The following is a 23,838-nucleotide window of genomic DNA, read 5'->3' as shown; positions in this document are numbered from 1 at the left end:
TGACTTCTTGTTAAGTTTCATTCACTCCTCCTTTGGCCCCACATATGGTCAAGCGGGTAAGAAAGCACCTGCATGCAACTCCCTATAGCATTGGCAGAAAATTTTCCCCAGTCCCACCTGCTAGCCACTATAATGGCCCAATCCACTCCTACTTTTCCTAAGCCTGCCCAGACCTGCTTGTGCCTTTGAAGTTTCCTCTAGGAGTCCCCTGTTTGAAGAATAAGCTTTCTCTCAAGTTTTCTTGGTAATCAGTGTCATCAGCCTCAATATTCAAACCAAATTCCAGGTGAGAATTTATTCTGATTCTGCAAGGTGAACACAAAACAGGCTCCTTATGAGAATCAAGTTAATTGTGTTTACCACATAATTGATGCTCAATAAATTTTGTTATTTTCTTTCTCTAAAATTGTACTATCCTAGAAGACTAGCTGCTTATTGGACACAGGAAATGAGATAAATACCTCTGACTGCTGCTGTTAGAAGAATGCTAATTTCAGAGTTTGTTTTCTAGTTGAGCTGCTAAAAAAATTAAAAATTTTTAAACATAATAAGTTTTTGAAAGTACCCTTTTGCTGCAACTAACAACAGGGACTTCCGAAAACATAAGCCATTCTGGTCCAAGTAAAAGCTCACTTCTCAGCCTAAAGTTTAAAATCTCAAAACTTTCCAAACATTACAACAACAATCAGGAATGTTTTTGAGCTAATGATGATGTTATTAATGGAGTAGGAAAGTGACGTGTGAGTGGAGATCACATGACCTCAATTCTATAAAAAGAAAGAAGAGTCCCAAAAAGTTTCTTTAAGCATCATGCCACCCACTGGTCAGTCTAGAATATGAATTGAACACCTGAATACAGAGCAGTAAGACATATTAAATTGTTGGGTGGTGCTAAAATTTACCTACCACATTGACCTACTCAGTTCTCATTGGTGTGACAGCAAGCAAGAAAAAAAGAAGAGAAACTTGCTGATTATACCACTGCAGATAAGTCCTCCATTGTTTTAGTTGGGATTAAACAAGAACTTTGACGTTCCTTCCTAGTCTTGATGAAATACTTTCAACTATGCACTATAAATTGCTTATATAATCTGTATAAGCAGATTTATTTTGATAGACTGTAGAGGATTCTGCGGTACATGTCAAGATCTCCCCTGTAGAACCGAGGTACATTCTCCACTCCCAACCCAACTATTAGGAGTGTTGGCTGTTACAGCTCATTTATGTCCCTTGAGAGGAATCGTCATCAGCCACAGGGAATGACCACTCCCAAAGTTGTGGCAAAGTTCTTCTTTCCAAGAGAACCACCAGAAAACCTCGGGCATTCAAAGTTTCATCTCAGAGTCCATTCCAGACAGTGACATTTTAAAAAACCAAATAAAAAGAAGCAAATACATGTAAGGCAAGTTAGAAAAAACAAGACTCATGCTTATTTATTATTCTCATGTTCTAGAAAAATCAAACTGTAGAAATTAATGTTTTTCTTTCTTTTTAGCAAGATAGAAGCTAGTTTCAAAATCTCATGATGGGAAACACCACAAAATGATTACAAAACTGCATCAGGACCTATTTTCTTAAGCAGTCTTTTTAGTTTTCCCACAGCTGAAACTTTAGGTGACCTTATTAGGGTTCACTCTACTTTCTGTATTTGTCATATTTGAGGATTTCCAGAATCTTTTGAATGCCCATCCTGTATTTTCGTAATTCTTCAGACTGTGAGACCCACTTGTGCAAGATAGAAACCAGAGAACTTGCTTCCCCCACTTCCCTTACATCAGGGCACAAGGAGGCAAAACAGACACAGATTTCAACAAAGAAAACAAGACAAGAATAGATGCAGCACTGAATCCATCTTATTGGAAAGGGAGAGGGAGCTTGGAAGAGAAAAAGTAAGCTTTCAGCATCTGGAATGTTGGGGGATTTCGAAGCCACGTAGGTCACTGTCCTCAGTGAAAACTGTGGGGCATGTGCCCATCATCATGGAAATGTGCCTGAAGGAGTCCTAGAAAATACCATTTTGGTTTTTCTTCCTATTAATCCCCCAAGCCTGATTCTCTGCGTGTTCAATAACTTTCTTTTCTCTAAACTAGCTTAAAAGGGCGAGCCATACGTTGTTCAAGAAGTAGAAGATGTTTAGACACAATATAAAGTCTTTTAAATCCTTATTGCAGCCGGGCGCGGTGGCTCAAGCCTGTAATCCCAGCACTTTGGGAGGCCGAGACGGGCGGATCACGAGGCCAGGAGATCAAGACCATCCTGGCTAACACAGTGAAACCCCGTCTCTACTAAAAAATACAAAAAAAACTAGCTGGGCGCCTGTAGTCCCAGCTACTTGAGAGGCTGAGGCAGGAGAATGGCGTGAACCCGGCAGGCGGAGCTTGCAGTGAGCTGAGATCCGGCCACTGCACTCCAGTCTGGGCGACAGAGCGAGACTCCGTCTCAAAATAAATAAATAAATAAATAAATAAATAAATAAATAAATAAAATAAATCCTTATTGCAACTGCTCTACCCTTCAGTCCAAAAACATGATGCTGCCTATTCTTACAGAATGAACGACGAATTCTGGAGATAAGACAGGTTAATTTTTTTCCTGATATTCCAACATTAACTAGACGGCTATTCACTTTATTCCAGCAAGCTTATGTTCAATTTTATATGTGGCTCAGTGAATTTGACTTACTCTTGCAAATCTATATTGTCTAAATGGCTAATTTAATGGCACACCTAAACGAATAAAAGTAGCCTTTAACAGAAACCTATTATAGAATCTTTTTTCAGATTCCTTGAATCTTTGGCGAATCCTTTCTTGGATTCTGTAATATATCGTCTCCTCATTTTCTTCCTACATTATTGGCTCCTTCTCTGCTTCTACCCCAAATCTAAATGTTGGCCTTCCTCAGGACCAGATCCTTACTTCTCTCTGTATACCCTCCCCGATAAACTCAAGTATTGTTGTTTCTAATAGGACCTACATATAGGTGACAACTACATTTACATCTCCAGCTTTGAACTCTCTTATGAGCTTTAAACGTTAGATGGCACCAGAGGATTATCTAAGAGATATCAGGAATTTAACATGTCCAAAATGGAATGTTCTAATGGCAAAAGAGTCCACCAGATTCCCCCCACCAAATACCTGGAAGCTATCTTTCATTCATCTTTTCCTCTATTACCTGCATGATTCAGAAGCATAGCAAACATTTGGAAGAAGCTGATAAAAAATGTAAAAAAAAAAACTATTTGTATAAGTCTGATTTGTGCTTTCTTTAAAATATAAGAATGTGTCAACTTTGTTTTAAAAGTGCAAAATCAACTTGAAAATTAATAGGCTAAAATGTGGGCTGGAATTAAAAGCTTACTGGAAAAATGAAGAAGCCATTGTTTCATGTGAGAAAATAGGCCAAGGAACCAAAAACACACAGTCAGAGTTGATTTCTGTTTTGATATTCATAAAGAACAGGATCAAATCTATAGACAGTGTAATATTAAAATATGATTAAACAGTACTAATAGTCTGATTTATCATCCCAAATTAGAGTGTCAAAAATCAGGAAATGGTATGATAAATGAGATAAATATACGCAATTTTAATTCTAAGAATAACTTAGGAAAGACATGATCATTTAATTGATCTTAAATTTTAAAGAACAAATGGAGATTAGTGTGTCTTAGAAAAGTTGAACTACAAAAGCAAAACTGAAAGCTGACATAACAAGTGATGGGGGAAATTAAAAGTAAAGAAAGTATGTAGACGAACAAGCAGATAAGAAAGCTGTTAAAAGACTAAATACTTCAATTAGAACAAAAATGGCCTGAGCTATCTTCTTCATCAAAAGTTCCAAGAACATGCACTGGGGCATGGACAGTCTCTTCAATCAATGGTGCTGGGAAAGCTGTATATCCATATGCAGAAGAATGAAACTAGACCCCTATCTCTTGCCACATACAAAAATGAAAGAAAATTTGATTAAAGACTTAAATCTAAGACCTCAAACTATGAATCTACAAAAAGAAAACATTGGGGAAACTCTTCAGGACATTGGTCTAGGCAAAGATTTCTTGAGTAATACCCCACAAGCATAGGCAACCAAAGCAAAATGTACATGTGGGATCATATTAAGTTAAACAGTGTCTGTTCAGCAAAATCAACAAACGGAAGAGACAACCCACAGAATGGGGGAAAATATTTTTGCAAACTACCCATCTGATAAGTGATTAATAATCAGAATATATAAGGAGCTCAAACAACTCAATGGGAAAAGAAGAATCATTTGATTTTAAAATGAGTACAAAATTTGAATAGACATTTCTCAAAAGAAGACATACAAATTGCAAACAAGCATATAAAAAGGTGTGCAACATCATTGATCATCAGTGAAGTGCAGACTAAAACTACAATGATATATTATCTTATCCCAATTAAAATGACTTTTATCCAAAATGACTTTCATCCAGCAATAACAAATGCTGTCAAGGATGTAGAGAAAAGAGATTCTTCATACACTGTTGGTGGGAGTGTAAATTAGTACACCCACTATGAAGAACGGTTTGGAGGTTGCTCAAAATACTAAAAATGGAACTACCATATGACCCAGCAATCTCACTACTGAGTACACACCCAAAAGAAAGGAAATCAGTAATTCAAAGAGCTATCTTTACTCTCATGTTTATTGCCGCACTGTTTACAATAGCTAAGATTTGGAAGCAACCTAAGAGTCTGTCAATAGACGAATGGATAGAGAAAATGTGGTACATATACACAATGGAGTACTATTCAGCCATAAAAAAGACTGAGATCCTGACATTTGCAACAACATAGATGGAACTGGAGAAATAATCCAGGCACAGAAATATAAATTTCTCATGTTCTCACTTACTTGTGGGAGCTAGAAATTAAAACAATTGAACTCATGGAAATAGAGAGTAGAAGTATGGTAACCAGAGACTGGGAAGGGTAGTTGAGGTGGGGGGAGTGGAAATGGTTAATGGGTACAAAAATACAGTTAGATAGAATGAGTAAGATCTAGAATTTTATAGTGCAACAGAGTGACTCTAGTCGACAATAATTTATTGTACATTTTAAAGTAACTAAGAGAGTCTAAGTGGAATGTTTGTAACACAAAGAAAGAATAAATACTTGAGGTGATGACAACCCATTTACCTGATGGGATTATTGTCATTGTATGTCTATATCAAAATATTTTATGTTCCACATAAATATATACACCTACTAAGTACCTACAAAAATAAATAATAATTTTGAAAAATAAATTGCAAGTGTTAAATTCCCCTATCAAAGGGGGAAAAATCTCGGATTGTTTTAAAAAGTAAACCCAACTATATCCTACATATAAGGAAGGACAACTGAAATAAAATAGCACAAAGAGGCCGGGCGCGGTGGCTCAAGCCTGTAATCCCAGCACTTTGGGAGGCCGAGACGGGCGGATCACGAGGTCAGGAGATCGAGACCATCCTGGCTAACACGGTGAAACCCCGTCTCTACTAAAAATACAAAAACTAGCCGGGCGAAGTGGCGGGCGCCTGTAGTCCCAGCTACTCGGGAGGCTGAGGCAAGAGAATGGCGTAAACCCGGGAGGCGGAGCTTGCAGTGAGCTGAGATCCGGCCACTGCACTCCAGCCTGGGCGACAGAGCGAGACTCTGCCTCAAAAAAAAAAAAAAAAAAAAAATAGCACAAAGAGATTAACAGTTAAACTATTGACAAAACAATAATAATAAAGAAAAATGTTGGTAATATAAACATCTAATTAAACAGAATTAAAGGCATGAAAGGGCCATTTTATAAAGCAGGCTCTATAATTATAATTAAAATTAAACCAAACTGGGAAACTTTATCTGTTAATAGCCTCAAAGTTTACAAAACAAAACTTATTGCTGTAGCTGGTTTTGTGGCCATCAGGGTGCTGTACCCACCCACTCACACTCCCACCTTCCTCCGAATCTTTATTCCTACACCTAATTGCACCTGCAAGTCCAAGAAAACAACCCTAGAGGAAGAGAAGGGGAAGCTGACAGTCTGCAGAGAAAAGGTCCCCAAAAAAGGAGGTCTAATGCTCTAATAGCAGTAGATAATGCAGACTAAAGATTGTTATGAACCCCATTTGTTTAAGGGAAAAAAAGACAGTGGAAGTTTAAAAAAAATATTCCCTGATTCCATGTTTCCCCTACCCAGGGACGCAGAATGAACCAGGCTGGGAATTAATCACATTCATCCACCTCCAAAGAAAATTCCAGCAGAACCTGCATGAACTTAGAACAGGACCAAGGGAATCAGTTCCCACCCCAACAAGTGGTAAAGACCATATCCAGAAGGGCTTTCCTTATTCCAGCAGCAAAAAGGAAAAACAGGGGGGAGGAGCAGTATTTTAAAACCCTGCAGATCTACATGAGAAGACTAAATGAATGCTATGAAAAAAAAAAAAAAACATGATATCCTTTTAAAAGGAAAAGAAAAAAGTATATATATGTATATGCATGTGTGTATACTTCTATGTGTTTATATACGTATACTTTATTTGTTTCACAATATACGTTTATAATATGTGTTTATGTGTGTACATACATATGCCTATCCTCTGTGTGTGAGTGCGTATGTGTGTGTGTATTTATATCTTGAAGCAAATAAAGCCCTCATCTCATTCTGCCAACACTGAAGTGTATCACCTGGCATTCCATAGATTCTCTGGATTGAACTGAATTAAAGACAGCCCTGGAGCTGAAGCTCAGCTTCCCAGCTCTTGAGCACAGGGCAGCAGGTGGGATGATTTGAAGACCATGATGCAGGTGCCTCTGATTTACCCTTGCTTATAAGAGCTTACATCAGAAGCGGGGTGAGCCTCTGGAATGACACACAAGAGTGAGTGTCCACTGGGAACAGGAAACAAGATTGGGCATGGGAGATGAAGGGAAAATAAATAAAATAATAAAAGAGAGACTGTCAGAAAATAAGGATGATCATGTACTGCAAACTGAGGAATGGGGATGATCATTCCAATACTCCATACCTAGGTGGAAAAAATATTCTTCACTGAAAGCCAGGATATTATCTCTTTTAATCCTTACAAGACCAAGATATACATTATCCTCATTTTATTAGGAAGCGAAAAAGGTGAACTCAAGATAGGTACTTGTGTAAGTTCACTCCACTGACAAATAGGGATGAAACCCCACCCCTATTGGCTCCACAGCCTGTGTCTCCACCATAACACAATTTTCTTTTCTGAAGTTTATGCTGGATGTGGTTTTCTATTGATGTGCAATATTATGGTTATGTTGTAGTAAAGCGCTCTTCCCATGGGCCACATACATTTCATTTTTTCCTCTGAATCTTAGTTGAGTTTTCTTCATTCTAGAGGCAGACGGCAAATATGTGGCTTTTGAAGCTGGAAAGAGGCTACTTTTGGTGGTGTCTGTGTAAACATACAGAAAAAATATACAGCTAACATTCATATTCCTCAAAAAGAACATCTGGATAATTCAAGTGACTGTAATAAAACTTTCACATTCTACCACCACTTTGATACATAAAAAGAACTGCAAAAACCCCAATCACAAAGTCGTTGTCGAATATCCTTACTATGTCTTCGTACAACTCACCAGCGTTCTTCAAAAAAAAAAGACATTTGAAAAGTCTCCAGGTAAGCCACAATGAACGAGCCCCACTCCCCCTTCATAAATCACTCTATTGTGTAGGGATGCACCATCAAGACAGGCCACATTTATCTCCCCAAAGCAAGTCTGGCAAGAATGTGTTCAGAAAATATTGGTCATGTTATCTTTCCAAAGGTTAAGGATTTGCTTATCTGTAATGATTTATGGAACTGACAAGTGGGTGTACAAATGTGGCCAGGAAATGCACAAGAGTAGACAGAATGGCTTAGAACAAAATTATAGTGTCAGGGCACAAAGCAGATAGCTCCATCCTATAATGGGACAAGAGATCTGGGATTCATAAATCACATTTGTCAAGAATAAATAAAAAGAGAACCAGATGAGGCCAGTAGCCCTTGTTGTTTTCTCTCTCTCTCACAATTTGTTGACCTGCTCTGCCCAGCTTCTGTCAGAGATAAGAGCCTCTATTGCTTCCTTGCTATCTCCAGATTAGGTCTAAACACCAATAAATAAGATACACTGGCTTCTGTTAGTGTGTCCTGTCCAGATTGGACTTTCCTTGTGACTGTTAAATGCTTTTCTGTGACTTGACAATTTAAGTAGTGAACAGGTATATCTGGGCAAGACCCCATGTCAAACCCATCCAATGAATAAATCCTCAGTAGCTACAACAAGAATGCCTGAATTCTAGTTCTAGTTCTGCCAATATCTATCTGAGTGACTTTGGACAAGTTTCTTGTGTTCATTTCTTCCATTTTGCAACACCATTTAAAAAAGAAACATCATCCATCAGGTAGAAAAGCTGAGATAATAATACAGTCAGGCCAAGAAAAACTAAATGAAGTAATTCCCATGCCCTAGCTCCATGACTATTTCATTACCAAGTATATTGGAGGGTTTGGGGGATGAGTGGGGAAGATAAGCAGCAAATATTTATTGAATCAACTTAAAGATGTGTCTCATGTATTCAGATGAAGAAATGGAGTAGACGTGTGCTCGATTTGTCAGCCTTTTAATTCTGAAATTACATAATTGACCTTAGAAAGAAGGATAGCTAACCATCAGCTGATTTAATTGATATTTTAACATCAACTGAACTGTTCTGGAATAAAAATACGTTCTGACTTCCTGGTTTTTGCAAAACATTTTCTCTTGTATTTTACTCCAACCCTAACAAAATTCAAAGACAAAGTTTCAAAGACAAACAACTCCCACTCCTGGCCCTTCTACTATTTTAAGCTCTAACTGTACACGGGTAGCAATTGATATAAGCACCTTGCCAGAAAATGTTTATTTTAATTCCCTGGAGAAGACAGCTAACCTCCAGGTGTTCCATTCAATGGTTACTGTGCACGTTGTCATGAGCATATGCTTGTTTTTATAAATTTTGATGTCTGAGCTTAGAACAAATATTGTTTCAAGACCATTTGCAGGTTAAAATATGGAAGGTGTCATTGGTCAGGTGCTCATCCCCTATATCCTGTCCCAGCCTGCTCCCTAAATAGTCTGTGCACCTACAGGGAGGAAGCAGTGAGTGCCTCAATCAATCCTCACCCTCATGCTTTACCCTGGTACTCAACCCCAGCTCCATCTGTTCTGGCTCCTGACTCGCTGGCTTCATTTCCCATGTTCAGATTAGTACTCACTCTTTATACCTGATTCAGCCACTCCAATTTGGAGTTTGTTGCTGTTTCTGCACAAAAACTTGTACCTGCCCTATAGATCTGCCTAATTTTCAATGAGTCCACCCAGTCAAGGTCTGGCCCTCTTATCCTAAACTACATGGCCCTCCCAGAACTACCAGGAGGGAAGATGTGACAGATCATCTGTATGGGGCTGCAGCATCCATTCTCAGCCATCTCAGAGTGTGGACACAGAGCCCTCCACTTTCTCCGTTCCTTAACCAAGAAAACACAAGAGAGTAAGAGTCAAAAGAGTTGCAAAAGAAGGCTGATCTTCCCAGGACAGGGAAAATCCAACAGATATGGGAGCCCAGGATTTTTTCAAATGATTTTTTTGTTGAACTATAGCATATGTATAGAAGAGTTCAAAATTAACACGTATAAGTTGATGGCTCATCACAGAAAAACCCACCCATCTATCAAGCACTCAGATGCAGAAATACAACATTACCAGCATGCCAGAAATCCCCCTCAAGTGCCCCCAATTAGCAGCCTCTCCTTCCTCCTTGAAAGAAACCTGACTTCTGTCCCCAGACATTAGTTTGTCTATGTTTGAGTTTTATATAAATGAAATTACACAGAACATATGATTTTGGGTCACATTTCTCTAGCTCAATATTGTGAGACTTTTCCATATTGTCACACGTATCTCATTCATTTTTATTTCTGTATACTATTCCATTTAATGAGTGAATTAATGAGTGAATATTGCATAATTTATTTATTCATTCTAATGCTGATGGACTTTTGGTGTATTTGCAGTTTGGAACTACTATGAACAAAAATGCTACAAATGTTATTGTACTGACTTTTAGCACATATATGTATACAGCTCTGTTGGGTAGATACCTAGAGTAGAATTTCTGTCACAGACTTTATTGGATGTTGCCAAAGAGTTTTCCAAAGTGTTTATATAAATTTACATACCAATTTACTATCAGCAGTGTTTGGAGTTCCAGAAGTCCTGCCTTATCACCCATAATTTATATTGTCAGTCTTTAATTTTAACTCTCCTGATGTGTGGATAACAGTATTATTCTAGACCCAGGCAAAACAATAACCTACTCTAGGCCATAGGCTTTGGAAGGCCCTGGTCTGGCCCTCCTACTGTACCACCCCACCAAATTCTTCTGGGCCAAAGACGAATGGAGCCAAAGAGGACTGACTGACAGAGTTAACAAGATAGGCATGACTGTGATAGATCTAACTCTATATTCTGAAGATACAGAATACATTTTATAAAAATTATAAAAACTTTGTAAAAATTTTTATTACGAAAATAGTTTTGCCAAAAAAATATGAAATAGAAAAGGGTAAATAAACAAAGAAAGTGAAAAAATTTAAAGGATAACACTAGATTTCATTGCTTAACTCTATGAAAAGATGAATGAAATATATATTTTCCCAAGAGAGTATAATTTATAAAAACTGATGCCAGGAAAGGAAGAAATTCTATATAGACTGATTTTGAAAGAAAATTTAGGAAAAAAAACAATTAATTTACCAACTCTGTAAAAAGTCCTAAGTACAGGCCATTTACAGGGATTGTTTCAAAATACAAAAAAGATAAAAAACAAAAGGAAAAGAAATAAAATATTCACATTTTTTTAAAAATTATATGATTATAATATGAATAGCAAAATTTGATACAGATCATAAAGATGGCCCAAAACAGAAAACCTTAAGTGACTTTCACTTCTGTGTATCCATGTAAAATTGTTATTAAAATATTAGGAAAGACAATCTAGCAGCACAAGGAACAATACATACTGACCATGTAGGTTTGTTCACGGATGGTTCAGTATTAGGATCTATTAGTATATTCTACCATATTTATATGAGTAAAGAGAAAAAACATATGATTCTCTCTGTAGACAATGAAATGGCATTTGACAAAATTTGGCAACCTTTCTTGATATGCATAAATGGATAAATAACAAAAACATTCCATACAAATGTCTAAATGTATACTACTGTAACGTGATTAAAGATGTTCTTTTCAACCCACAGGCCAGCCTTAAGCTTATAGAGAAACATCAAGTCAGAATGAGATGAGGACATTTACTATAACCACTAACACATTACATCATACTCTAGGTCCTGCCCAGTGTGATCAAACAACAAAAGATACTGCAGGATTAAAATTGGAAAGAAAGATATAACACTTTCACTGTGTACAAATCATTTTATTGAATACCTGGAGTATCTTCCCCCATAAATTGACTGAAAATGAATTTTACTAACTTAGCAAGGAACAAATATAAAATCTAGAAATCAATGGCTTTCAGGTATATAAATACTCAACAGTAAGAAGATATAATGAAAGAAATTACCCCATTTACATAAGAAATAATATAAAATAACTACTCATAGTCTTAGCAAGCAATATTCAATAACTACAATAAGAAAATCTTCAAATTCTAGTAACTAACCCAAAAGAAAATTTGAAAAAATGGAAAGGTATACCATTTTACAGTATAGGAAGATTCAACATCATAATGATGTCAAATCTCTCTGAATTAATTTGTAAATTTAACAGAATTTTTATAACAATATCTGTAGGTAGTTTTAGAAGTATACATACTTATTTTAATTTTTATATAGAAAAAAGATATACAAGCAAACAAAATCCACTGCACATCAAAAAGTTAATTCACCCTGATCAAGTAAAGTAGGCTTTATTCCTGGGATGCAAGTTTGGTTCAACATAGACAAATCAATAATTCACCACATAAACAGAATTAAAAACAAAAATCATATGATCATCTCAATTGGCACAGAAAAAGCATTTAATAAAATCCAACATCCCTTCATGATAATAACTCACAACAAACTAGGCATCAAAGGAACATACCTCAAAATAATAAGAGCCACCTATGACACACCCACAGCCAACACCATACTGAATGGGTAAAAGTTGCCAGCATTTCCCCTAAGAACTAGAACAAGACAGAGCAAGACAGAGATGCACACTTTTATCATTCCCGTTCAACACAGTATTAGGAGTCCTAGCCAGAGTAATCAGGCAAGAGAAAAAAACAAAAGGCATCCAAATAAGAAAAGAGGAAGTCAAATCATCTCTCTTCACTGATAATATGACTCTACACCTAGAAAACCCTTAAGACTCTGCAAAAAGTCTCTTAGATCTGATAAACAGCTTTAGTAAACTTTAAACAACTCTAGTAAAGTTTCAGGATACAAAATCAATGTACTAAATCAGTGGCATCTTTATATACCACATTATATCCTTATAACAGTCAAGCTGAGAGCCAAATCAAGAACACAACTATATTTACAATAGTCACAAAAAAACAAAATACCTGGGAATACACCAAACCAAAAAGTTGACTGAAAAACTATGGAAGAACTACAAAACACTGCTGAAAGAAATTAAAGACAACACAAACAAATGGGAAAACATTCCATTCTGACGGATTGGAAGAATTAATATTGGTAAAATGTCCATATTTTCCAAAGATATTTACAGATCCAACACTACTCCTATCAAACTGCCAACATCAGTTTTCACATAATTAGAAAATACTATTCAAAAATTTATATGAAACTCCCCCCCCCCCAAAAAAAAAAGTCCTAAGCAAAAAGAACAAATCTAGAGGCATCACATTACCCAACTTCAAACTATACTACAAGCCTACAGCAACCAAAACAGCATGGTACTGGTACAAAAATACGCACATAGACCAATGGAACAGAATAGAGTACCCAGAAATAAAGCTACATACCTACAACCAACTGATCTTTGGCAAAGCTGACAAAAATCAGCAATGGGGAAAGGACTTCCTATTCAATAAATGGTGCTGTTATAATTGGCTAACCTTATGCAGAAGAATAAAACTGGACCCCAGAGCTTTACAACATACAAAAATTAACTGGAGATGGATTAACAAGTTAAATGTAAGACGTCAAGCTATAACAATCCTAAAAGAAACCCTCTTCTGAACATCACCTTAGACAAAGAGTTTATGACCTAGTCTGCAAAAGCAATTCTTTGAAAACAAACATCAACAATTGGGACCTAATTAAACTAAAGAGCTTCTGCACAGCAAAAGAAACATTCAACAGAGAAAACTGACAACCTACAGAATGAGAGAAAATATGTGCAAACTATGCATACAACAAAAGTCTAATATCCAAAATCTATAAGGAACTTAAAGAAACCAACAAGAAGAAAACAAATGACCCCATTAGAAAGTAGGCAAATGACATGAACAGACACTTCTCAAAAAAAGACGTACAAGTGGCCAAAAAACATGAAAAGATGTTCCACATCACCAATCATCAGAAAAATGCAAATCAAATCCACGATGAGAAACCATCTCATATCAGTCAGATAATTATTGTTAGATAGTCAAAAAATAAGAGATGGTAGTAAGATTGCAGAGAAAAGGGAATGCTTTCACATCGTCAGTGGGGATGTAAATTAGTTTAGCCCCTGTGGAAAGCAGTTTGGAGATTTCTCAAAGAACTAAAAATAGAACACTATTCCACCCAGCAATTCCATTACTGGGTACATACCCAAAGAACAATAAAACCTTCTACCAAAAAGACACCTGCACTTATCACAGCACTATTCACAATAGCAAACACATGGAACAACCTAGGTGCCCATCAACAATGGACTGGATAAAGAAATTGTGGTACTATATATCATGGAGTACTACACAGCCATAAAAAAAGAATGAAATCATGTCCTTTGCAGCAACATGGATGCAGCTAGAGGCTACTATCCTAAATGAATTAACACAAAAATGAATTAACACAAAAAACAGAAAACTAAATATTATATGTTCTTACTTATAAGTGGGGGCTATTGGGTACACATGGGCATAAAAATAATAACAATAGACACTGGGGTTTCCCAAAGTGGAGAGGCAGGGAGAGGGGGCAAGGGCTAAAGAACTTCCTGTTGGGTACTGTATTCACAGTTCACTACATGGGTGATGAGATCAATAGAAGCCAAAACTTAGCATCATGCAATAAACCTTTGTTTAAAAAAAAAAAAAAGACTACACATGTACACCCTGAATCTAAAATAAATTTTAATTTTAAAATTTTTATTTTTAATTATTTTGGGTACATAGTAATTGTATATATTTATGGGGTACATGAGATGTTTTGATACAGGCAATCAATGATGTTCATTTTCATACCCTCAAGCATTTATCCTTTGTGTTAGACACAGGAATAGAAAGTTTATTCAAAGATATAATAACATAGAACTTCCCAGACCTAGATAAAGATATCAGTATCCAAATACAAGAACAACACCAAGCAGATTTAACCCAAAGAAGGCTACCTCAAGGCATTTAATAATCAAACTCCCAAAGACCCAAGGATTAAAAAAAGCACCCTAAAAGCAATAAGAGAAAAGAAACAAATACATACAATGAAGTTGCAATACATCTGGCAGCAGACTTCTCAGTGGAAACACTACAGAACAGGAGAGAGAGCGGCATGACATATTTAAAGTGTTGAAGAAAAAAAAAAAAAGTTTACCCTAGAATAGTACATTCAGGGAAGATATCCTTCCAACATGAAGGAGAAGTAAAGACTTTCCCAGACAAATAAAAGCTAAGATATTTCACCAACATCAGAACTGTCCTATATGAAATGCTAAAGGGAGTATTTCAATCAGAAAAAAAAAGACATTAATGAGCAGTAAGAAGTAATGTGAAGGCACAAAACTCACTGGTAATAGTAAGTTTACAGAAAAATATGGACTATTATAACACTGTGACTATAGTGTGTAAACTCTCTTATACTAAGTAGAAAGAGTAAATGATGAGCCAATCAAAAATAACAACTACAGTAATTTTTCAAGAGATAGTGTAATAAGATATAAATAGAAACAACAAAAAGTTACAAAGCAGGGTAATGAAGCTAAGGCATAGAGTTTGTATTAATTTGATTTTTGGTTTTGGTTTTTGCTTCTTTGTTCATTTATGGAAACAGTGTTAAATTGTTATCAGGTTAAAATACTGTGTCATAAGATAGCGTTTGCACGCTGCATGATAACATCAAGCCAAAAAACATACAGTGGATACACAAAAAATAAAAAACAAGAAACTAACTCATATCGCTAGAGAAAATCACCTTCACTAAAAGAAGACAAGAAGAAAAGAAAGAAAGACCACAAAACAACCAGAAAACAAATACCAAAATGGTAAGACTAAGTCCTTACTAATCAATAATAACATTGAATGTCAGTGAACTAAACTCTCCAACCAAAAGATACAGAGCAGCTAAATGAATGAAAGAACAAGAACCATTTATCTGCTGCCTACAGTAAACATACTTCACCTATAAAGACACACAAAAACTGAAAACAAAGGAATGGAAAAAGATATCCCATGCAAATTCGAACCAAAAAAGAGCAAGATTAGCTATACTTACATCAGACAAAAATAAATTTCAAGACAAAACCTTTAAGAAGAAACAAAGAAGGTCATTATATAATGAAAAAAGGGTCAATTCAGCAAGAGAATATAAATTTTTTTAATATACATGCAGCCAACATTGGAGCACCCAGATATATAAAACAAATATTATTAGAGCTAAAGAGAGAGAGGTCATAATACCATAATAGTCAGAGATTTCAACACCCCACTTTCAGCATTGGACAGATCTTCCAGACAGTAAATTAAGAAGGAAATGGCCGGGCGCGGTGGCTCAAGCCTGTAATCCCAGCACTTTGGGAGGCCGAGACGGGCGGATCACGAGGTCAGGAGATCGAGACCATCCTGGCTAACACGGTGAAACCCCGTCTCTACTAACAATACAAAAAACTAGCCGGGCGAGGTGGCGGCGCCTGTAATCCCAGCTACTCGGAAGGCTGAGGCAGGAGAATGGCGTGAACCCGGGAGGCGGAGCTTGCAGTGAGCTGAGCTCCGGCCACTGCACTCCAGCCTGGGTGACAGAGCAAGACTCTGTCTCAAAAAAAAAAAAAAAAAAAAGAAGGAAATGCCAGACTTAATCTGCACTATAGACCAAATGGATCTAGTATATATTTATAGAACATTTCATCCAAAATCTGTGGAATACACATTCTTTTTCTCAGCATATGAATCATTCTTAAGGTTAGACCATATGTTAGGTCACAAAACAAATCTTAAGACATTCCAAAAAATTTGAAATAATACCAGGCATCTTCTCTGACCACAGTGGAATAAAACTAGAAATCATAACAAAAGAAAGTTTAGAAAATATACAAATACATGGAAATCAAGCAATATGCGCCTGAATGACCAGTGGGTCAATGAAGAAATTGAGAAAAAATTTCAAAAAGTTCTTGAAACAAACGACAATGAAAATACAACATACCAAAACCTATGAAGTACAGCAAAAGTAGTATAATGAGAAAACTTTACAGCTATAAGTCCTATGTCAAAGAAGAGGATAAACTTCAAATAAACAATCTAATGGTGCATCTTAAAGAACTAGAAAAGCAAGAGCAACCCAAACACAAAATTGGTAGAAGAAAAGAAGTAATAAAGATCAGAGCTGAAATAAATGAAATTGAAATGAAGAAAACAATATAAAAGATCAATGAAATTAAAAGTTGGTTTTTTGAAAAGTTAAACAAAATTGGCAAACCTTAAGCCAAACTAATTAAGAAAAAAGAAAGAAGATACAAATAAATATAATAAGAGATGAAGACGAGACATTACAAGTGATACTGCAGAAATTCAAAGGATAATTAGTGGATACAATGAGCAACTATCTGCCAATAAATTGGAAAATATAGAAGAAATGGACAAATACCTAGACACATTACAACCTGCCATTACTGAGCCAGGAAGAAATCCAGAACAGACCAATAAGCCTGGGACCCACTGGCTTTACTGCTGAATTCTACCAAACATTTAAAGAAGAACTAATAACAATCCTACTAAAACTACTCTGAAAACTAGTGAAGGAAGGAATATTTCCAAACTAATTCTACAAGGCCAGTATTACCCTGATACCAAAACCAAACAAAGATACATTAAAAAAAAAAAAAAAAGAAGAAGAAAACTGTAGGCCAATATCTCTGATGAATATTGATGCAAAAATCACTAACAAAATCCTTGCAAACCTAATTCAACAATACATTAGAAAAATCATTCATCATGAACAAGAGGGATTTATCCCTGGGATGCAAGGATGTTTCAACATATGCAAATCAATCAATGTGATACATCATATCAACAGAAGGAAGGACAAAAACCATCTGATCATTTCAACTGATGCTTGATATGGTTTGGCTCTATGTTCCCATCCAAATCTCATGTCAAATTATGATTCCCAATGTTGGAAGAGGGACCTAGTGGGAGATGATTTTATCATCGGGGTGGATGTTCTCCTTGCTGTTCTTGTGATAATGACTGAGTTTTCACGAGATCTGGTTCTTTAAAAGTGTGTAGCACTTCCCCCTTCACCCTCTCTCCTGCTCTGCTATGTGAAGAAGGTGTTTGCTTCTCCTTCGCCCTTCTGCCATGATTATAAGTTTCCAGAGGGCTCCACAACCATGCTTCCTACACAACCTGTGGAATTGTGAGTGAATTAAACCTCTTTCCTTCATAAAGAACCCAGTATCAGGTAGTTCTTTATAGCAGTGTGAGGATGGAATGAACTAATATGATGCTGAAAAGGCATTTGATAAAATTTGACATCCCTTCATGATGAAAACCCTCCAAAAAACTGGGTGTAGAAGGAACATACCTCAACATAGAAAAGCCATATATGACTGACCCACAGTTAGTACCATATTGAATGTAATAACTGAAACCTTTTCCTCTAAGATCTGGAACACAACAAGGATGTCCATTTTCACCACTGCTATTCAACATAGTACTTGAAGTCCTTGCTAGAGCAATCAGACAAGATAAAGAAATAAAGGGAATCCCAGTTGTAAAGAAAGAAGTCCAATTATTCTTGTTTGCAGATGATATGATCTTATACTTGAGAAAAACCTATAGTTTCCACAACAAAACTATTTAGAACTGATAAACAAATTCAGTCAAGTTGCAGGATACAAAATCAACGTACAACAATCGGTAGCATTTCTGCATGCCAACAGTGAACAATCTGAAAAAGAAATAAAAAAGGAATCCCATCTACAAGAGTAACAAAAAATTAAATGTCTAGGAATTAACCAAAAACGTGAAGGATCTCTATAATGAAAACTATAAAATATTGATGAAATAAATCAAAAAGGACACCAAAAAATGGGAAATTATTTCACGTTCATGGATTGAAATAATCAATTTTTTTAAAATGTTCATACTACCTAAAGCAATATATAGATTGCATGCAATCTATATCAAAATATTCTCCACAGAAATAGAGGAAAAAAAATTAAATTTATGTGAAACCACAAAAGACCCAGAATAACTAAAGGTATCCTAAGCAAAAGAACAAAACTAGAGGAATGACTTGACTTGACTTCAAAGCATACTACAGATATATAGCCATCAAAACTGCACAGTACTGGCATAAAAACAGACACATAGACAAATGCAACAGAATAGAGAACCCAGAAACAAACCCATACACCTATAGTGAACTCATTTTTGACAAAGGTGCCAAGAAGACACACTCAGGAAAAGACAATCTCTTCAATAAATAGTGCTGGGAAAACTGGATATCCATACACAGAAGAATAAAACTAGACCCCTATCTATCATTATATACAAAAATCAAGTCAAAATTGATTAAATACTTAAATATAAGACTTCAAACTCTGAAACTACTATGAGAAAACACTGGGGGAAATATTCAGGACATTGATCTGGGTAAAAATTTCTTGACAAATACCCCACAAATATAGGCAACCAAAGTAAAAATGCACAAATAGGATCATAACAAGTTTAAAAGCTTCTGCACAGCCAAGAATGCAATCGATAAAGTTAAGTGACAACCCATAGAATGGGAGAAAATATTTGCAAACTACCTATCTACCAAGTGATTGTTAACTAGAATTATAAGGAGCTCAAACAACTCTACAGTAAAAAAATCTGATAATTGATCAAAAGATGGGCAAAATATTTGAACAGGCATTTCCCAAAAGAAGACATGCAAATCATAAGCAGGCATGTGAAGGTCCTCAACATCACTGACCATCAGGGAAATGCAAATCAAAACTACAATGAAATATCATTTCACCCCATTTAAAATGGCTTTTATCCAAAAGTCAGGCAATAACCAATGTTGGTGAGGATGTAGAGAAAAGGGAACCCTCATACACCGTTGGTAGGAATGTACATAGTATACCTACTATGGAGAACAGCTTGAAGGTTCCTCAAAATACTAAAAATGGAGCTACCATATGATCCAGCAATTCCACTGCTGGGTATATACCCAAAAGAAGGAAAATCAGTATATTAAAGAGTTACCTGCACTCCCATTTTTGTTGCAGCACTGTTCACAGTAGCTAGGATTTGGAAAAAACATAAGTGTCCATCAACAGATGAATGCATAAAGAAATGTGATATGGGGATTTCCATTCCAAGATGACCGAACAGGAACAGCTCCGATCTGCAGCTCCCAGCGTGATCAACACAGAAGATGGGTGATTTCTGTATTTCCAACTGAAGTAACTGGTTCATCTCATTGGGACTGCTTGGACAGCGGGTGCAGCTCATGGAGGGCGAGCTGAAGCAGGGTGGGGCATTGCTTCACCTGGGAAGCACAAGGGGTCGGGATTTCCTTTTCCTAGCTAAGGAAAGCCATGACAGATGGTACCTGGAAAAATGGGACATTCCCGCCCAAATACTGTGCTTTTCCAATGGTCTTAACAAATGGCACACCAGGAGATTATATCCCGCACCTGGCTCTGCGGGTCCCATGCCCATGGAGCTTTGCTCACTGCTAGTGCAGCAGTCTGAGATCATCCTGCCATGCAGCAGCCTGGCAGTGGGAGGGGCATCTGCCATTTCTGAGGCTTGAATAGGTAAACAAAACAGCCGGGGAAGCTTGAACTGGGTGGAGTCCACCACAGCTCAGCAAGGCCTCCTGCATCTGCAGACTCCACCTCAGGGAGCAGGGCATAGCTAAATAAAAGGCAGCAGAAACTTCCGCAGGCTTAAACATCCCCATCTGACAGCTCTGAAGAGAGCAGTAGTTCTCCCAGCATGATGTTTGAGCTCAGAGAATGGACAGACTGCCTCCTCAAGTGGGTCCCTGACTGACCCACATGTAGCCTAACTGAGAGACACCTCCCAGTAGGGGCCGACTGACACCTCATACAGGTGGATGCCCCTCTGGGAAGAAGCTTCCAGAGGAAGGATCAGGCAGTGATATTTGCTGTTCTGTAATATTTGCTGTTCTGCAGCCTCTGCTGATGATACCCTGAAAAACAGGGTCAGGAGTGGACCTCCAGCAAACTCCAACAGACCTGCAGCTGAGAGAACTGACTGTTAGAAGGAAAACTAACAAACAGAAAGGAATAGCATCAACGTCAACAAAAACGACATCTACACCAAACCCCATCTGTAGGTCACCAACATCAAAGACCAAAGGTAAATAAAACCACAAAGATGGGGAAAAAACAGAGCAGAAAAGCTGAAAATTCTAAAACCCAGAGTGGCTCTTCTCCTCCAAAGGATCACAGCTCCTCGCCAGCAATGGAACAGAGCTGGATGGAGAATGACTTTGACAAGCTGACAGAAGTAGGCTTCAGAAGATCGGTAATAACAAACTTCTCTGAGCTAAAGGAGGAAGTTCGAACTCATCACAAGGAAGCTAAAAACCTTGAAAATAGATTAGATGAATGGCAACTAGAATAAACAGTGTAGAGAAGTCCTTAAATGACCTGATGGAGCTGAAAACCATGGCATGAGAACTATGTGACACATGCACAAGCTTCAATAGCTGATTTGATCAAGTGGAAGAAAGGGTATCAGTGACTGAAGATCAAATTAATGAAATAAAGAGAAAAGAGAAGTTTACCAAAAAAAGAGTAAAAATAAATGAACAAAGTATCCAAGAAATATGGGACTATGTGAAAAGACCAAATCTACGTTTGATTGGTGTACCTGAAAGTGATGAGGAGAATGGAACCAAGCTGGAAAACACTCTTCAGGATATTATCCAGGAGAACTTCCCCAACCTAGCAAGGCAGGCAAACATTCAAATTCAGGAAATACAGAGAACAACACAAAGATACTCCTTGAGAAGAGCAAACCCAAGACACGTAACTGTCAGATTCACCAAGATTGAAATGAAGGAAAAAATGTTAAGGGCAGCCAGAGATAAAGGTCGGGTTACCCACAAAGGGAAGCCCACCAGACTAACAGTGGATCTCGCAGCAGAAATTCTACAAGCCAGAAGAGAGTGGGGGCAAATATTCAACATTCTTAAAGAAAAGAATTTTCAACCCAGAATTTCATATACAGCCAAACTAAGCTTCATAAGTGAAGGAGAAATAAAATCCTTTACAGACAGGCAAATGCTGAGAGATTTTGTCACCACCAGGCCTGCCTTACAAGAGCTCCTGAAGGACACAGTAAACATGGAAAGAAACAACTCGTACCAGCCAAAATCATGCCAAATTATAACAACCATCAATGCTATGAAGAAATGGCACCAACTAAGGGCCAAAATAATCAGCTAACTTCATAATGACAGGATCAAACTCCCACATAACAATATTAACCTTAAATGTAAATGGGCTAAGTGCCCTAATTAAAAGACACAGACTGGAAAATTGGATAAAGAGTCAAGACCCAACAGTGTGCTGTACTCAGGAGACCCATCTCCTGGGTGCAAAGACACACATAGGCTCAAAATAAAGGGATGGAGGAAGATCTACCCAGCAAATGGAAAGTGAAAAAAAAAGCAGGGTTGTAACCCTAGTCTCTGATAAAACAGACTTTAAACCAACAAAGACCAAAGCAGACAAAGAAGGCCATTACATAATGGTAAAGGGATCAATTCAACAAGAAGAGCTATCTATACTAAATAAATATGCACCCAATACAGGAAAACCCAGATTCATAAAGCAAGTCCTTAGAGACCTACAAATAGACAGACTCCCACACAATAATACTGGGAGACTTTAACACCCCACTGTCAACATTAGACAGATCAACAAGACAGAAAGTTAATAAGGATATCCAGGACTTGAACTCAGCTCTGCATCAAGCAGACCAATAGACTCTACAGAACTCTCCAACACAAATCAAGAGAATATACATTCCTCTCAGCACCACATTGCACTTGTTCCAAAATTGACCACATAGTTGGAAGTAAAGCACTCCTCACCAAGTGTAAAAGAAGAGAAATCACAACAAACTGTCTCTCAGACCACAGTGTAATCAAATTAGAACTCAGGACCAAGAAACTCAATCAAAACCACACAACTACATGGAAACTGAACAACCTGCTCCTAAATGACTACTGGGTAAATAACAAAATGAAGACAGAAATAAAGATGTTCTTTGAAATCAATGAGAACAATGACACGGCATACCAGAATCTCTGGGACACATTTAAAGCAGTGTGTAGAGGGAAATTTATAAAACTACATGCCCACAAGAGAAAGCAGGAAAGATCTAAAATCGACACCCTACTATCACAATTAAAAGAACTAGAGAAGCAAGAGCAAACGAATTCAAAAGCTAACAGAAGGCAAGAAATAACTAAGATCAGAGCAGAACTGAAGGAGATAGAGACACAAAAAACCCTTCAAAAAATCAATGAATCCAGGAGATTTTTTTTTAAAAGATCAACACAATTGATAGACTGCTATCAAGACTAATAAAGAAGAAAAGAGAGAAGAATCAAATAGATGCAATAAAAAATGATAAAGTGGATATCACCACCAATCCCACAGAAATACAAACTACCATCAGAGAATACTATAAACACCTCTACGCAAATAAACTAAAAAATCTAGAAGAAATGGATAAATTCCTGGACACATACACCCTCCCAAGACTAACCCAGGAAGATGAATCTCTGAATAGACCAATAACAGGCTCTGAAATTGAGGCAATAATTAATAGCCTACCAACCAAAAAATGTCCAGGAGCAGACAGATTCACAGCTGAATTCTACCAGAGGTAGAAAGGGGAGCTGGTACCATTCCTTCTGAAATTCTTCCAACCAACAGAAAAAGAGCAACTCCTCCCTAACTCATTTTATGAGGCCAACATCATCCTGATACCAAAGTCTGGTAGAGACACACAAAAAAAAGAGAATTTTAGACCAATATCCCTGATGAACATTGATGCAAAAGTTCTCAGTAAAATACTGGCAAACCAAATCCAGCAGCACATCAAAAAGCTTATCCACCACGATCAAGTCAGCTTCATCCCTGGGATGCAAGGCTGGTTCAACATATGCAAATCAATAACCATAATCCATCACATAAATAGAACCAATGACAAAAACCACATGATTATCTCAATAGATGCAGAAAAAGCCTTTGACAAAATTCAACAGCCCTTCATGCTAAAAGCTCTCAATAAACTAGGTATTGGTGGAACGTATTTGAAAATAATAAGAGCTACTTATGACAAAC

The sequence above is a fragment of the Rhinopithecus roxellana genome, chromosome 1 (assembly GCF_007565055.1).
Source record: "Rhinopithecus roxellana isolate Shanxi Qingling chromosome 1, ASM756505v1, whole genome shotgun sequence".
In the NCBI taxonomy this organism is placed as follows: Eukaryota; Metazoa; Chordata; class Mammalia; order Primates; family Cercopithecidae; genus Rhinopithecus; species Rhinopithecus roxellana.
Note: the sequence above shows the minus strand (reverse complement) of the source record.